Consider the following 18,105-nt stretch of genomic DNA (forward strand, 5'->3'; position numbering starts at 1 on the left):
TTGAAAAAGAAGAATGGAACTGGAGGAATCAACCTACCTGACTTCAGGCTCTATTACAAAGCCACAGTTATCAAGACAGTATGGTACTGGCACAAAGACAGAAATATTGATCAATGGAACAAAATAGAAAGCCCAGAGATAAATCCACACACATATGGACACCTTATCTTTGACAAAGGAGGCAAGAATATACAATGGATTAAAGACAATCTCTTTAACAAGTGGTGCTGGGAAAACTGGTCAACCACTTGTAAAAAAATGAAAGTAGAACACTTTCTAACTCCAACAACATTTCTATAATTCAGTTCAGTTCAGTTTAGTCACTAAGTCGTGTCTGACTCTGCAACTCCATGAATTGCAGCACACCAGGCCTCCCTGTCCATCACCAACTCCCAGAGTTCACTCAAACTCATGTCCATCGAGTCAGTGATGCCATCCAGCCATCTCATCTTCTGTCGTCCCCTTCTTCTCCTGCCCACAATCCCTCCCAGCAACAGAGTCTTTTCCAATGAGTCAACTCTTCGCATGAGGTGGCCAAAGTACTGGAGTTTCAGCTTTAGAATCTGTCCTTCCAAAGAACACCCAGGACTGATCTTTAGAATGGACTGGTTGGATCTCCTTGCAGTCCAAGGGACTCTCAACAGTCTTCTCCAACACCACAGTTCAAAAGCATCAATTCTTTGGGGCTCAGTCTTCTTCACAGTCCAACTCTCACATCCATACATGACCACTGGAAAAACCATAGCCTTGACTAGACGGACTTTTGTTGGCAAAGTAATGTCTCTGCTTTTGAATATGGTATCTAGGTTGGTCATAACTTTCCTTCCAAGGAGCAAGCGTCTTTTTAATTTCATGGCTGCAATCACCATCTGCAGTGATCTTGGAGCCCCCAAAAATAAAGTCTGACACTGTTTCCACTGTTTCCCCACCTATTTCCCATGAAGTGATGGGACCAGATGCCATGATCTTAGTTTTCTGAATATTCAGCTTTAAGGCAATTTTTCACTCTCCTCTTTCACTTTCATCAAGAGGCTTTTGAGTTCCTCTTCATTTTCTGCCATAAGGGTGGTGTCATCTGCATTACAAGGGTTTTGTTGTCAATTCTTGGGATTTTCTACATAGACAATCATGTCATTAAAAAAGGTGGGGATGGGCAGTGTTTTTCTGTGTTCCTGATCAGTATATACTGTATTTCCTTTTTTTGTCTCTTTGCAATGGCTAGGACTTTCAGCACAGTTTGAATAGAAATGATGAGAGACCATTCCTTCTCCCCATTTTAAGGAGATAACATCCGATTTCTCATTGTAAGTATGATGTTACCTGTAGGGCTTTTTTGTAGATGTCTTTAGTTTGGGTTGAAGAAATTCCCCTCTATTCTTAGCTTGCTGAGAGTTTTTATTGTGACCAGAAGTGATATTTTGTCAAATACATTTTTGTATCAGTTGATATTATCTTGTTTTTTCTACTTTATCCTGGTAATATGTTAAATTACATTGATTGATGTTTGAATGCTGAAACACTCATGTCTGGCTGGAATAAATCTCACTTGGTCTTTGTTGTATAATTTTTATATACATTGTTGGATATTATTTGGTAATATTTTTTGAGGATTTTTGCATATGGTGGCTCAATGGGTAAAGCATCTGCCTGCCATGTGGGAGACCCAGGTTTGATCCCTGGGTCAGGAAGTTCCCCTGGAGAAGGAAATGGCAAACCACACCAACACTCTTGCCTGTATTCCATGGACGGAGGAGCCTGGTAAGCTACAGTCCATGGGTTGCAAAGAGTCATACACTACTGAGCAAATTCACTTCTTCATACAAGTTATGGGTTTCAGTTTTCTTATTTCTTTCTTTCTTTTCCTTTTTTTCTATTAGAGTAATGCTACTCTTACAGAATAGTTAGGAAGCATTTCTTTTGCTTCTATTTTCCAGAAGAGCCTGAAAGACATTTCTTCCTTAAATGTTTATAAAATTTATCAGTGAAACCATCTGGTCCTGGCATTTGATTCAACTTCTTAAATAGATATGAAACAATTGAAGTTTTTCTTTTTCCTTATGTGTTTTCTGGTAATTTTTTTATGCTTTTATTTATTTATTTATATTATTATTTTTTTTTAACTTTACAATATATTGTATTGGTTTTATCATATATCAACATGAATCTGCCACAGGTATACACGTGTTCCGCATTCTGAACCCTCCTCCCTCCTCCCTCCCTGTACCATCCATTAAAAAGAATACATTTGAATCAGTTCTAATGAGGTGAATGAAACTGGAGCCTATTATACAGAGTGAAGTAAGCCAGAAAGAAAAACACCAATACAGTATACTAACGCATATATATATGGAATTTAGAAAGATGGTAACGATAACCCTGTATACGAGACAGCAAAAGAGACACTGATGTATAGAACAGTCTTTTGGACTCTGTGGGAGAGGGAGAGGGTGGGATGATTTGGGAGAATGGCATTGAAACATGTATAATATCATATATGAAATGAGTTGCCAGTCCAGGTTCGATGCACGACACTGGATGCTTGGGGCTGGTGCACTGGGACGACCTAGAGGGATGGTAATTTTTGTCTTTAAGAGAATTGGCCTATTTAATCTGAGTTATCAAATTCAGGGGCATGATGCTGTTTATAATATTTTACTTCCCTTTAATGTCCATGGGCTCAGAAGTGATTAATATTTTATATTTTTATTATTAGTAATTTACATCTTTTCTCTTTTATTTCCTTGGCTAGTCTGGCTAGAGATTTATGAGTTTTATTGAGCACTTCAAAGAACCAGCTTTTGATTTTGTCGATTTTTAAAATAATTTTCCGAGATGCCAGTCCAGGTTCGATGCACGATACTGGATGCTTGGGGCTGGTGCACTAGGACGACCCAGAGGGATGGTGTGGGGAGGGAGGAGGGAGGAGGGTTCAAGATGGGGAGCACGTGTATACCTGTGGTGGATTCATTTTGATATTTGGCAAAACTAATACAATTATGTAAAGTTTAAAAATAAAATAAAATTTTAAAAAAAATGAAAAAAAATAAAATAAAATAATTTTCAGTTTTACAAATTTCTCTGCTAATTATTTCTTCTCTTCTGTTTGTTTTTAGTTTAAATTATTCTTCCCTCTCATACAAGTTTAGAAAGATTATAAATGTTTAGATCATTCTTCTTTTCTAATACTTACATTTAACGCTATACATTTTCTTCTAAGCACTGATTTTCTGTATTTCACAAATTTTGATGTTCTATTTTGTCACTTAAGTTCAAAATTTGTAAAAATTTCTTTTGAGACATTTCTTTGACCTACGTGTTACTTATTAGTGTGTTATTTAGTTTACAAACATTTTTGGATTTTCAAGCTTTATGTTCAGTTAGTTCAGTCGTTCAGTTGTGTCCCATTCTTTGCAACCAAATCAGTTCAGTTCAGTTCAGTTTAGTCACTCAGTCGTGTCCGACTCTTTGCGACCCCATGAATCGCAGCACGCCAGGCCTCCCTGTCCACCCCATAGAATACAGCATACCAGACTTCCCTGTACATCACCAACTCCCGGAGCTTCTTCAAACTCATGTCCATTGAGTCAGTGATGCCAACCGACCATCTCATCCAATGTCATCCCCTTCTCCTCCTGCCTTCGATCTTTCCCAGCATCAGTCTTTTCCAATAAGTCAGTTCTTCGCATCAGCTGGCCAAAGTATTGGAGATTCAGCATCAGTCCTTCCAATGAATATTCAGCACTGATTTCCTTTAGCACTCATTGGTTTGTTCTCCTTGCAGTCCAAGGGACTCTCAAGAGTCTTCTCTAACACCACAGTTCAAAAGCTTCAATTCTTTGGTGCTCAGCTTTCTTTATAGTCCAACTCTCACATCCATACATGACTATTGGAAAAACTGTAGCTTTGACTAGACAGACTTTTGTTGGCAAAGTAATCTCTCTGCTTTTTAATATGCTGTCTGGGTTGGTCATAACTTTTCTTGCAAAGCACAAGCATCTTTTAATTTCAAAGCTGCAGTCACCATTTGCAGTGATTTTGAAGCCTAAGAAAATAAAGTCTGTAAGTTTCCATTGTTTTTCTACCTATTAGCCATGGAGTGATGGGACTGATGCCATGATCTTAGTTTTCTGAATGTTGAGTTTTAAGCCAGCTTTTTCACTCTCCTCTTTCGTTTTCATCAAGATACTCTTTATTTCCTCTTCACTTTCTGCCATATGGGTGGTGTCATCTGTGTATCTGAGGTTATTGATATTTCTCCCCATAATCTTGATCCAGCTTGTGCTTCATCCAGCCTGGCATTTCTCATGATGTACTCTACATATAAGTTAAATAAGCAGGGTGACAATATACAGCCTTGATATACTCCTTTCCAATTTGGAACCAGTCTGTTGTTCCATGTCCTGTTCTAACTGTTGCTTTCTGACCTGCATACAGATTTCTCATGAGGCAGGTAAAGTGGTATGGTATTCCCATCTTGAAGAGTTTTCCACGCAGTAACCCAAGTCTATGCCCCAACCACTAATGCTGAAGAAGCTGAAATTGGACAGTTCTATGAAGACTTACAAGACCTTCTAGAACTAACACCCACAAAAGATGTCCTTTTCATTATATGGGACTGGAACGCAGAAATAGGAAGTCAAGAGATATTTGGAGTAGCAGGCAAATTTGGCCTTGGAGTACAAAATGAAACAGGGCAAAGGATAACAGAGTTTTGCCAAGAGATCGCTGGCAAGTGAAAACACCCTCTTTCCAACAACACAATAGAAGGCTCTACACATGGACATCACCAGATGGTCAACATCGAAATCAGATTGATTATATTCTTTGCACCCAAAGATGGAGAAGCTCTATACAGTCAGCAAAAACAAGACCTGGAGTGGACTGTGGCTCAGATCATGAACTCCTTATTGCCAAATTCAGACTTAAATTGAAGAAAGTAGGGAAAACCACTAGACCATTCAGATATGACCTAAATCAAATCCCTTACAATTAAACAGTGGAAGTGACAAATAGATTCAAGGGGTTAGATCTGATTGACAGAGTACCTGAAGAACTATGAACAGAGGTTCAAGACAATTGTACAGGAGGCAGTGATCAAGACCATTCCCAAGAAAAAGAAATGCAAAAAGGCAAAATGATTGTCTAAAGAGGCCTTACAATAGCTGAGAAAAGAAGAGAAGGGAAAAGAAGGGAATGGAAAGGAGAAGAGGAAAGATTATACCCATTTGCATGCAGAGTTTCAAAGAATAGCAAGGAGAGATAAGACAGCCTTCTTCAGTGATCAATGCAAAGAAATAGAGGAAAACAATAGAATGGGAAAAACTAGACATCGCTTCAAGAAAATTAGAGATACCAAGGGAATATTTCATGCAAAGAAGGGCACAATAAAGAACAGAAATGGCATGGACCTAACAGAAGCAGAAGATATAAAGAAGAGGTGGCAAGAATATATAGAAGAACTGTACAAAAAATTCTTCATGATCCAGATAACTACAATGGTGTGATCATTACCTAGAGCCAGACATCCTGGAATGTGAAGTCAAGTGGGCCTTAGGAAGCATCACCACGAACAAAGCTAGTGGAGGTGATGGAATACCAGATGAGCTATTTCAAATCCTAAAAGATGATGCTGTGAAAGTGCTGCACTCAAATGCCAGCAAATCAGGAAAACTCAGCAGTAACCACAGGACTGGAAAATGTCAGTTTTCATTCCAATCCCAAAGAAGGATAATCCCAAAGAATGTTCAAACTACCACACAATTGCACTCATCTCACACACTAGCAAAGTAATGCTCAAAATTCTCCAAGCCAGGCTTCAGCAGTACATGAACTGTGAAATTCCAGATGTTCAAGCTGGATTTAGAAAAGCCAGAGGAACCAGAGGTCAAATTGCCAACATCCGTTGGATCATAGAATAAAGCTTATGTTATTGATTTCTAATTTAATTGCATTGAGGTTCTAGAACATATTTGAATGATTTCTATTCTCTTAAATTTCTTATGGTATAATTATGGCCCAGAACATTGCTTGTCTTTAGCCATGTTTCATATCAGTTTGAGAAGAATATATATTCTTCTCTTCTTTGATGGACTATTCTATAAATGTCAATTATGAACACATCTAGAGACAGAAAGTGCTATTAAGTTCAACTATATCCTTACTGATTTTTTGCCTGCTCATCTGTTGATTACTGAAAGAAGGATGTTGAAATCTCCAATCGTAATAGTGGATTTTTCTATTTTTCCTTGAAGTTCTAGCAGACATTTCCTCATGTATTTTGATGCTCTGCTGTTAGGTTTATCTGCATTTAGGACCATTAGGTTTTCTTTATGTTATTGTCTTTATGTTAATGTCTCTTTATATCCTTGGTTATTTTCTTTGTTCTGAGGTTGGCTTAGTCTGAAATTAATATAGCTACTCAAGCTTTCTTTTGATTAGTGTTAGCATAGTTTATTTTTACTTTCAACATATTGCTTAACATAAGTGGGTTTCTTGTAGACAACAGATAGTTGGATCATTTTTTTAAAAGTCTACTCTGCCAGTCTCTGTCTTTAAATTGGTGTATTTAGACTACTCACATTTTGTATTTAGACAAAGTATAATTTGATTATGGATATAATAGAATTATTATTTACCACATTTGTAACTGTTGTCTCTTTGTTATATTAGTTTTCTTTCTTTCCTTGTGGTGGTTTAGTCACTAAGTCATGTCCAACTCTTGCAACCCCATGGACTATAGCCTGCCACGCTCCTCTGTCCATGGGATTCTCCGGGCAAGAATACTGGAGTGGATTCCATTTCCTTCTCCTTATTTTCTGCCATATCTAGTTTGGATTGAGCATTTTATATATGAGTCCATTTTTCTCCTGTCTTACCACATCAATTATATTAAAAAAATTCAGTGGCTGCCTTACAATTTTCAGTGTACATATACAACTCATCTAAGTCAACTTTCAAATACAGTTTTAACACTTCAGGTTAGCACAGGTAACTTATAGTAGAATATCCCCAACTTCTCCCTCCTATCCCATACTACATTGCTGCCCATTTCACTTATCCATAGACTATTATCACTCTATACTATTATTTTGAACAGTTATTGATTAGATCAATTAATAATAATAAAAATTAAAAATCTAAAAGATTTTTACCTTCTTTTATGCTCTTCCTTTCTTTATGTAGATCCATATTTCCTGACCTATATTATTTTCTTCCTTCAGGAAGAACTTCCTTTAACATTTTTCATAGGCAGTTTTTATTTGTTTCAGAAAGGCTTTATCTCTTCCTTTCAAAACAGTAGATTTTGCATTCTACTCTCCCCTTGATACATATTTTCTGACAAGAAGTTCAAGATAGTTCATATCATTGTTTCACTATAATTATTTCTCCCGACATCTTGACTTTTGACTTGTTTTAAGATTTTCTCTTTGTCTTTGGTTTCCTGCCATTTGAATATGAAAAATCTAGGTTTGTTTATTTTACCTTGCTTCGTGTTCTCTGAGATTCCTGCATCAGTGGTTTGGTATTACTAATGCTGGAAAATTCTCATTGCTCAGACAGTAAATAATCTGATTGCACTGCAGGATACCCAGGTTCAATCCCTGACTGGGAAGGATTCCCTGGAAAAGGGAATGGCTAGCCACTCCAGTATGCTTGCCTGGAGAATTCCATGGGCAGGGGAGCCTGGTAGGCTAAAGTCCATGGGGTCGCAAAGAATCAAACAAAACTGAAGGACAACACAAGTCATTTCTTTCTTATTTTTCCTCTGCTTCTTTCTTTCTTTTCCTTCTGATATTCTGATATTTCCTTATGATAATAGTGTATGCTATACCTTTTTAAAGTGACCCACAGTTCTTGAATGTTCTGTTCTTTCATTCTTTTTTTATCTTTGCATTTCTGTTTTGGAAGTTTCTATTGACATATTTTTAAGCTCAAAGATTCTTTCCCCTGCCATGTTCAATCTACTGATAAGCCCATCAAAAGCATTCTGCATTTTTGTTACAGTGCTTCTGATTTTTGGTATTTACTTTTGATAAGTTCTTAGAGTTTCTATCTCTCTGCTTACCTTGCCCATGTGTTCTTGCATATTTTCTAGTTTTTTCCTAGTTAGTCTTCAGCATAGTAATTATCCTAACATTGAATAAGTTATCTGATAATTACAAAATCTGTCATATTTGAGTTTGGTTCTAATTTTTGTCTCTTTATTCTGTTTTTTGTTTCTTAGTATAGCTTATAATTTTTTGTTGACAGTCAAACATAATGTATCAGGTAATTTACTATGGTTTTATGTTAAGCAGGTCAGGTGTTGGGCTTTAACTTTTGCTGTAGTTGCAGGCTCCAAAGTCTTCAGTTTCCTCTAATATCCTTGGTTTTGTCCCATCCCCTTCCTCTTTTGTTTGTTTCCTTAAGAACTTCTCCTAAAAAGACTCTGTTGCTTGTAGCTCCTTTGCTTGTGAACCACTGTTTTATTCACTGGAGCTTTGCTGAGGTGGTAGGTTTGAGGGAGGGGAGAAGGTCTATAATGTTGTGATTAAACCTCAGGCTTCCAGTGGACATGTGTCCTTCACAAGTGTCCCTGACTCTTTTCTCTCCCCTCAGGTAAGACAGGAAGGGTAGAGGAGGCTGGAGTTGGGGCGTGCCCTTCTTCCAAGTAGGATAAGGAGCTTATAAAGTCTTTTTCCTTAAGGAGCAGCCCTTTGTTATGGGGAAAACTCAGAATGTATTTCAGAATGGTTACTTTCCTCCTCCTTTCTCAGAAATGTAAGAGTGTTTTCTTTGAATCTTCCCTGTGAGAACCTGCTGGGGTTCCTGGAAGTAAAATTTGTAAACTTGTGTCAGGTATTCTTCTCTTCAAGTTAGTCCACACTCAGCCTCCAGCAACTCACCAGAATTACCATTTAACTGCTTCTACCAATTTATGGTTTCAGCTGCTTCTGCTCCAAGTGAATTGGTCTCTTCTGTGATTTTCTATATTCACCTTATTTCTCCAGATCTTGAGGTGGTGGTTTGCTCTGTGACCTCAAACCCGTAATGGGTCCAGGAAAAGTTACTAATTTTCAGGTTGTTTGGCTTTTTTCTTGTTGTAAGAATCAGAGCAACTACTTCCAAGCTCTTCACATGTCAGAGCTGACACTGGAAGTTCAATATATTTTTTATAATTAAAAATTATATCAAATTTTGTATTTTTTCAAACTTAGGACCAAGTAGAATATCTTTTTTATAATTAAAAATATACAAAACTCTGTTTTTTCAACCTTAGGCCCAATATAAAATTTTCACAGAGTTGCTTAGTTAAGATGATTTTAAGATGCATAAAACTGAACCTACTTTTCAGTTCAATTCAGTCCCTCAGTCATGTCCAACTCCTTGTGATCCCATGAACTGCAGCACTCCAGGCTTTTCTGTCCATCACCAACTCCCAGAGCTTGCTCAAACTTATGTCCATGAAGACAGTGGTGACATCCAACCATTTCATCCTCTGCCATCCCCTGCTCCTCCTGCCTTCAACCTTTCCCAGCATCAGGGTCTTTTCCAATGAGTCAGCTCTTTGCATTAAGAGGCCAAAGTATTGGAGCTTCAGCTTCAGCATCAGTCCTTCCAATGACTAGTCAAGACTGATTTTCTTTAGGATTGACTTGTTTGATCTCCTTGCTGTCCAAGGGAATCTCAAGAGTCTTCTCCAAAACCACAGTTCAGAACCATTAGTTCTTCTGCACTCAGCTTTCTTTATAGTCCAACTCTCATATCCATACATACTAGAAAAACCATAGTTTTGGCTAGACAGACCTTTGTCGGCAAAGTAATGTCTCTGCTTTTTAATATGCTGTCTAGATTGGTCATAGCTTTTCTTCCAAGGCACAAGCATCTTTTAATTTCACCATCTGCAGGGATTTTGGAGCCCAAGAAAATAAAGTTTGTCACTGTTTCCATTGTTTCCCCATCTATTTGCCATGAGGTGATGGGACTGGATGCTATGATTTTAGTTTTTTGAATGTTGAGTGTTAAGCCAGCTTTTTCACTCTCCTCTTTCACTTTCAAGAGGTTCTTTAATTCCTCTTCATTTTCTGCCATAAGGGTGGTGTCATCTGTATATCTGAGTTTATTGATATTTCTCCCAGCAATCATGATTCCAGCTTGTGCTTCATCCAGCCTGGCATTTCACATGATGTCTGCATATAAGTTAAATAAGCCGGGTGACAATATACAGCCTTGATATATCCCCTTCCCAATTTTGAACCTGTCCATTGTTCCATGTCCAGTTCTAATCGTTGGTTCTTGATCTGAATAGGAGGTCATTCTTAGGAGGCAGGTAAGGTGGTGGTATTTCCATCTCTTCAAGAATTTTCCACAGTTTGTTGTGATCCACACAGTCAAAGGCTTTAGCATAGTCAATTAAGCAGATGTTTTTCTGGAATTTTCTTGCTTTTTCTATGATCCCATGGATGTTGGTGATTTGATCTCTGGTTCCTCTGGCTTTTCTAAATCCAGCTTGAACATCTGGAAGTCTTCGTTCAGGTACTATTGAAGCCTGGCTTGGAGATCATAATGTAACTACCAACAAAATGTTAAGGTTTAGAAGTAATTATGCTTATCTTTAAAATAGACCAAGCTTTCTACCTTTGGGGGTTGTTTTTTAGGGGAGTGGGGTGGGGAAACAGTATATCATTACCAATTTTTTTCACATTCACCATGTAATTGTAAAATGTACATAATTTATTAAACCACATACTTTAGGGTAGTCAAATTTCAATTATTCAAAGGCTGGTTTTACTTATAGATTGTCAGTAGCTATGCTTTCTCATATTTTGCTGGAATGTCTGATTTGGGTCAGTGTTCTTATTCAAATAAGACTTCCTAAAGTGGTTGGGAGTGGGTAAAAAAGAAGAAGGAAAAAAAAAAAACCCAAACCCTTTTTTCTCTGTTAGAAGCATCAGGTAAGAAGTGAAGAAGAAAATAGGAACTAATAAAGTGAAGTGTCGAGATTGTGGAAATGAGTTAGACTCTACCCTAGACTTGTTATTATCCTTAATTGAGTAAGGGATACAGAATTTAGGACTGGAAACAGTTTGGTGAATGTTATTAAGGGAAAGACCTTGCAAAGTATGAGATTCAGTCTCTTCACCTTGTGAAAATTTTCACTCCATTCACAATGGCTAGCAGAGTTTTCAAAGACTAAATCATTTTCATCATCAGAAAAGGTTATCCTATTCAAGATTTAACAGTCTTCTAAAAACGCACTTCTGTGACAATATGCCTCCATTAAAGAGGAAGGGTTATACATTAGCATTTTGGGTGTTATCTCGCAGTCCCTATGAGCTATATAATGAGGTCTTAAATTATTTTCCTGCAGATGATCAGGTGAATCTATGGAGCTTTGTTTCTGAAGAGCATAGTATAAGCTAAGTTGGAAGGCAAATAAAATGCTTCTATAAGAATTAACACTTATTTGGCAAAGTATAGCTCTGTGATTTGCATTTACAAGAAAGTATCATTTAAAGCAATTCAGATATTAAATTATTGTTACTGCTTTCAAAACACCCCAAAGTTTAGTAGGTATAAAATGATAATAATTTTTACTGAGTTCAAGTTTGTTCTACTCCCCACACCACAGGCCAGTAAAACAACAGATGAGTTACTGGGTCAAGGAATAGAGACTTTACTTGGAAAGTCAGCAGACCAAGAAGATGGTGGACTCATGTCCCAAAGAGCCATCTTGCCTGAGTTAGAATGCAAGCTCCTTTTATACTAAAAGAGGAGGGAGTAAAGTCAAACATTTTCTGATTCCAGTCAATCTCTGGAAGAAATGTGTTTATTGCATCCTTCCAGCAGCCATTGACAGGTGGGCCTGGTCAGGATGTTTCCTGTGAACTTAACAAGGTATTCTAGCTCATGCTTATTACCGAGGAGGAAGGGTTTGCAGAGATGGGCCATTTTAAGGCTATAGGCAATCTCCCTTTAGTGATAAACTCATACTAGAACACAAATCTTCTTCTATATTACATAATCTTTTATCTTTCATGGTTTTTGTAGGTCAGGGATTTGAAAAGGGCTCTATAGGGTAAGTTCTGTCTTGAGGATTGCAGGAAGTGGCGATCAGATGCCAGCAGGAGCTGCAGTATTATCAAAGCATGCATAGGGTCGGGGCTCACTCAGCTGGCACTTTAATGCTGGCTCCTTCCATGTAGGTTTCTTCAGCAGGCAGCTTGAGTGTCCTCATGGCACAGTCACTGGCTTCCCCCCAGAGTAAGCAACCGTCTTAGAACCCAAATGCCTAAGGTGGAAGTTGCAGTGCCTGTTATAACTTCACCTTGAAATTTATAGCAACTCCCACTGTGTGCTGTTGGTCACCAGTAGTGTGATTCAGCACAGGAGGGTGCTGAACAGGGCATAAATTGAAGGAAGCATGGCTCGACGTTGCCTGAACTTCCATTGCTTGTTTTTATGAGCGTGCAATAATTGAGTTTTAAATTTTTATTTATTTTTGTAATAATTTATTTTTTAAATGTGTTATTTAAAATTACTTCCCCCCCACACAATCATTCCTTAGAAGTAAACCCATCACTATTATTCAATTTTCTTATACTTCTGCAATTATTTCATTTTTATATAGCTCAGTATGCATTGGAGAAGGAAATGACAACCAACTCCAGTACTCTTGCCCAGAAAGTCCCATGGATGGAGGAGCCTGGTAGGCTGCAGTCCATGGGGTTGCTAAGAGTCAGACATGACTGAGCGACTTCACTTTCACTTTTCACTTTCATGCATTGGAGAAGGAAATGGCAACCCACTCCAGTGTTCTTGGTTGGAGAATCCCAGGGATGGGGCAGCCTGGTGGGCTGCCATTTATGGGGTTGCTCAGAGTCAGACACAACTGAAGCGACTTAGCAGCAGCAGCAGCAGCAGCATAGTGGAGGGGGTTTCCTTAGTAGCTTAACTGGTAAAGAATTTGCCTGCAAAGCAGGAGATTCCAGTTAGATTCCTGGCTGGGGAAGTTCCCCTGAAGAAGGGATAGATTACCCACTCCAGTATTCTTGGTCTTTCCTGGTGGCTCTGAAGGTAAAGAATCCGCCTGCAATGCAGGAGACCTGGATTAGATCCCTGGGTTGGGAAGATCCCCTGGAGGAGGGCATGGCAACCCACTTCAGTGTTCTTGCCTGGAGACTCCCGTGGACAGAGGAGCCTAGTGAGCTAGAGTCCATGGGGTCGCAAAGAGTTGGACAGACTGAGTGACTGAGCACAGCACAGCAGCCTAATGGACTAAATTTTATTCTCATTTTTCTCTCATCAATATTATATATATTCTTAAAAATAGAAGTAGAAAAATATTTCTTTATAATATCAATATGAAAAACTTGTCAGATCCATTGACTAAAATCCGGTTCTGTGTCTATAGGAAAACAGTCCACATCTATATTTCCTAAGAGGTTATTCTGTGTGCAACAAGTTTCAAAGTTAGATACAATTGTGATATTTTGGGTCTTGCAAATGTAAACAGACTTTGTTTTATTTTCTAGCTGGATTCTTTCACAGCACTAATCTTTAATATGCTACATTCACTGCAGATTTCTACAAAGGGAATATAATATGGACCATTTTTCAAAGTTACAGGACCGTGGGACAGTTTCCCCTTAGGACATTTTGCATTGGTGTTTTGTGAAATACATTCTATGAAATGCTTAAATATCTTATTTCACCCATGTGTTCTCTCTCTGTTTAAAGCAGTATTGGGGCTTAAATCCTTTTGCATGCCTTCCTGTAATTCATTTCCCCTTGCCACAGCCAGCATATTCTTTTAAAATGCAGCTATCCCCCAACTGCATCCAAAAATTCAGATCAAATTCCAGTTTTGCTTATGGTTAAGTCCAGTATCCTTCATGAGCACTTGCATGGTCTGGCCCCTCCATGAGTGCGTGTGCCCCTGTCTTCACTGGGTCACACTGACCTTCCCTCGGTGTTTATTGCTTGCTATGCTTTTCTCACTGCGGGATATTTCATTGGCTCTATCTTCTACCCTTTTAACAGCTCTGTGTATCTGATTCCAGCTGATCCTTCAGATCTAACTTCAGGTGTTAATTGAAATTTGCCTCACTAATCTTACTTGGTTAAATCTCCCAACTATAAGCATGTTCTACACTTTGAAGTACTTACAATATTGACAATTTTGTAATTATTTGTATTATTTGATTACAGCCTGTCTCCCACAGTAAATTATATGCTCTCTTAGGGCAGAGACTTTTGACCACTGTATTAGATGTTCTATCACTATTTGTAAGAGACTAAAGGGACTGCTATCAGGAATTCCCCTGTTCTTTCTGTCAACACTCTGATGTGGGTTCAGGCTTTTATCATTTCTTCCTTAAATTGCCATTGACACCTCCTAGTAAATTTCCTTCATTCCAATTTATCTACTTTCTAGTTCTTATTGAACACCACAATCAGACTCCTCTTCTGAAACTACAATAATCCATGTGTTACTCTTTTATGAAAATGCTTTAAATGGCTCTCCAGGATTCAGAGAAGGATTTACAAACTCAGAAACCATCAAGTGAGGTCAAGTGGAAAACATTTGCTGCCGTTAAAACCTTCAGACCACCAGTTTATGACCTCGATTTATAAATGTCTAAATATGATGTCTAAATCCCTCAGCTTTATACTCAGGACTCAGATGAGAATTTAAATTGAATTTCCAGTTCTAATCTGCTAAACTGATACATCAATCACAGTTTCAGTCAAAAATCGCCTCTCTGATTATCACCTCCTGAACGACTTTCACCCTAACTTCTAGACAACTCTCCGGTCACTACATTCCTTGGGCTTAGAATCCTCTTCTTCCAGATACGTACCTTTCAGAGCCTTCAAAAGCAGAAATGTTTCTTATCTCCTAAATCACTACCCCCACCAGGGTTTATTTCTCTCCCTTCATTGCTAATTAGCAACAAATATAATCCCTACTATCTGCATTTCCTTGTCCAAAATGTCCTTATTTAGAGTATGCATAATAAATGTTTATCAATTATTTTCTTTAACATTCATCAGCAGCTGTAGTTAACAGGCGAAAAGGTAGCAAAAGCTCCTGGGAGCATTACTTGTTAAACTGAGAATTTGTCATTTTTATTTATTTTCTTCAGTGAAGCCACCAAAGCAAGTTTCTTCAATTTCCCCCATTATTAACATCAACATGTATTCATTCAACTATGTTTAAGACACTACAAATATTAGAAAAATAAAATAGCTTTTAGGATGAAAGTACAGCCAAAGGGGCTGCCATCCTATCCCATAGAAAATAATGGAGAAATTTACTTAAATTATTTCTACTGGTTCCAGGGAAAAGAATGCATGAAATAAATTTGAGATAGAGCATTGTGAATGATGCTTGTCTGGAATGTATAGAAAATATTGAACAGAGCACCAAACCGATTTCCAAGGAAAGTGCTGTGAAAATCCTGGGAATAATCCAGTAATGAAGCATTTCTGAGCTGGGTTGGCAGTTCCCTCAGTGATGGACTGGAATCTGAAAGGACCAGTGTGATGGTGGAGAAGAAATGCAGCCACAGCAGAACATAAGGACTTCATAGCAGAGTCAGGACTTCAGTGCTACTCTTGGATCCTAGAATTATTGAACTATTACGCTTGCCATGAAGAAAAGGGTAATATCTATTGCCCACTTTCATTTAATATACTCTTATTGTGCTTTATTTTGAACAACCAAAAGCTCTTCATTTAAAGCAGAATCAAGAATAGTCTTATGAATAGAGACACCAAGTTCTTGGAATTTCTTTCTCGCTGGGCACATAGCATGGAGTCAGTCATTAGGAATTCTTTTTTCACACCCAGAAGTAACCACATTAAAAGATCTCACCAGAAAAAGTTATTAAAATTGTGTGACATTTTGAAATGGCAATTTTATGTTTCACTTCGGTAAGTGGTGAGGCAGCATATATATTGTATAAAGGATCTACTACATCTAGTATTCTGTTTGTATGATTCATGTAAGATTTATGTACAATACTATTCAAATTATCATGTGTAATTAATGTTATTGATTTTAATGTAAATACGCTACTTTATTGATTTTTGTGCCCAAAGGCAGCCTCTATATCTTCTTGCATTGATGTAGACTACATTATGACTAATTTCCACATTTTCTCTCCACTAACCTCTAGTCGATTTTCCATTCCTGTGGCATATTAACCAGATTGGCCTACTGAGCACCATTCCATGCCCTGCTACACCACAGAAACTAGTGGCTTGAAATCACACCCGGAGATTCACTTGAAGCTGGGGTTCTGCATGTTTGTGGGTTCCTCCAAGCAGATAAACCCACAGAAAACTGGAGGTGGAAGTGAGCTATCAGAAGAAAGGGGCACCATAAAGGGAGAGGATTTCTGCTGGGCAATATGTTTGAGAAAAACTATGCAGTTCATATGTTGGAGTAGAATAGATGTCGGGGTGTCTTAGGTGGTAAAATTGGCAATCACATCCTGTAGGCACTTGCAAATGACTTTAAACCCTCTGGTTTTGCATTGAGTAAGACTGGAAACCACAGAAGATTTTGAATAGAGATACCATCTGACTTCATTTTAGAGGAATTGCTTAAGCTGACATTGAAAACAGATTGTAATGTGGCAGGGTGGTATGACCCTTTTAGGAGGTCATCACAAAAATCCAAGAGGGAGGTGATGATGACTCGAGTTGGATGTCAGCAGTGGAGTGGGGTGGAGAAGGAAATGGAAACCCACTCCAGTATTGCCTGGAGAATCCTGTGGATGGAGAGCCTGCTGGGCTGCTGTCCATAGGGTCGCACAGAGTCAGACAGGACTGAAGCAACTTAGCATGCATGCATGCATGCATTGGAGAAGGAAACAGTAACCCACTCCAGTATTCTTGTCTGGAGAATCCCAGGGACAGAGGAGCCTGGTGGGCTGCCGTCTATGGGGTCACACAGAGTCAGACATGACTGAAGTGACTTAGCAGCAGGAGCAGCAGGAGCAGTGCAATGGAGAGAACAGTCAAAGTCTGGATATATTTTGAAAGAATGCAGAAGGGTTTCTGGGTTTTCTCATCCTAGATGACAGATGACATTCCACTGGAGAATTGCCGAGTGTATCCAGGAGGGGGTATACACCCATGTCAAATGCCCACCAGCTGAGGAGGGGGTGGATTGAGAAACTGGCAATGTGGATGTTACAAGTGAGCAAGATAAGAGTGGTTTGGGCATAAAAGACACGTTGGAATACATTGAGAGATAATCGGAGGGCAGTTGGAGGCAGTGTAGATGGTGCTGTCAAGGAATTTTGGTCTAGGAGAGCAGAGTAGTATGGTGTTATCCGGCAACAGGTAGACAAAGAAAATCCTTAATTTTTCAGTATGGGAGAAATAATAGTGCATTTTAGTGCTACTAGACAAGCAGAGAAAATGTACCGATGCAGGACATACAGAAGAGAATTTCTAAAACCATGCCCTCAAGGAGGAAAGAGGAGATGGAGTTCAGGTGGGTGTCCTGGCTTTGGATGGAGGCAGGGATAGCTCATTCCTAGATGAGAAGGCAGAACCCATGGGTGCAGATGCAGAAAGGGGCTGGAAGCTCTCTTCTGGTTGCTTCAATTTTGTCAATGGATGGACTCAAGGGCCTTTGAGTTTGAGTGAGTTTGAGATGATTATTGGGTCAATTAATGAGTAGTTAGACAAGCAGTGATGTATCGTTCTCAGGTTAGTTCAGGCTGAGTCACATCTTTGCCCACTGTCTGGGCGTGGATGGATGGAGAGCGGGAAGGGTGAGCAAGAGAATAGAGTCTGAATTTTGCTAGGAGGACATTTGGCAAGGAGTAGGGCCAGGCACCAGGGCCCGATTCAGGAAAACTGGGGCTCAGAAGAGGTGTGGATGGCAGCCATGGATAGGATCTGGGAAACTATGAAAATCAAAGCAAAGTGTGGGTGGTGTTGGATAAAGAGAAGGGGCTCAGCTTTGTGTGTGTGTTTAGGATCCAGAGACCCCATCCCAGGAACAGCTAGATCCCAGCAGAGACCCTCGCTCCCATTCTGCTTCTGTCTGCTTAGGTGCTAGCAGGGCTAAACTGACTCCTGGAAGCCCTTTGTTACCTGGAG

Source organism: Bison bison, unplaced genomic scaffold (genome assembly GCF_000754665.1).
Source record: "Bison bison bison isolate TAMUID 2011002044 unplaced genomic scaffold, Bison_UMD1.0 scf7180017864268, whole genome shotgun sequence".
NCBI classification, from domain to species: Eukaryota; Metazoa; Chordata; class Mammalia; order Artiodactyla; family Bovidae; genus Bison; species Bison bison.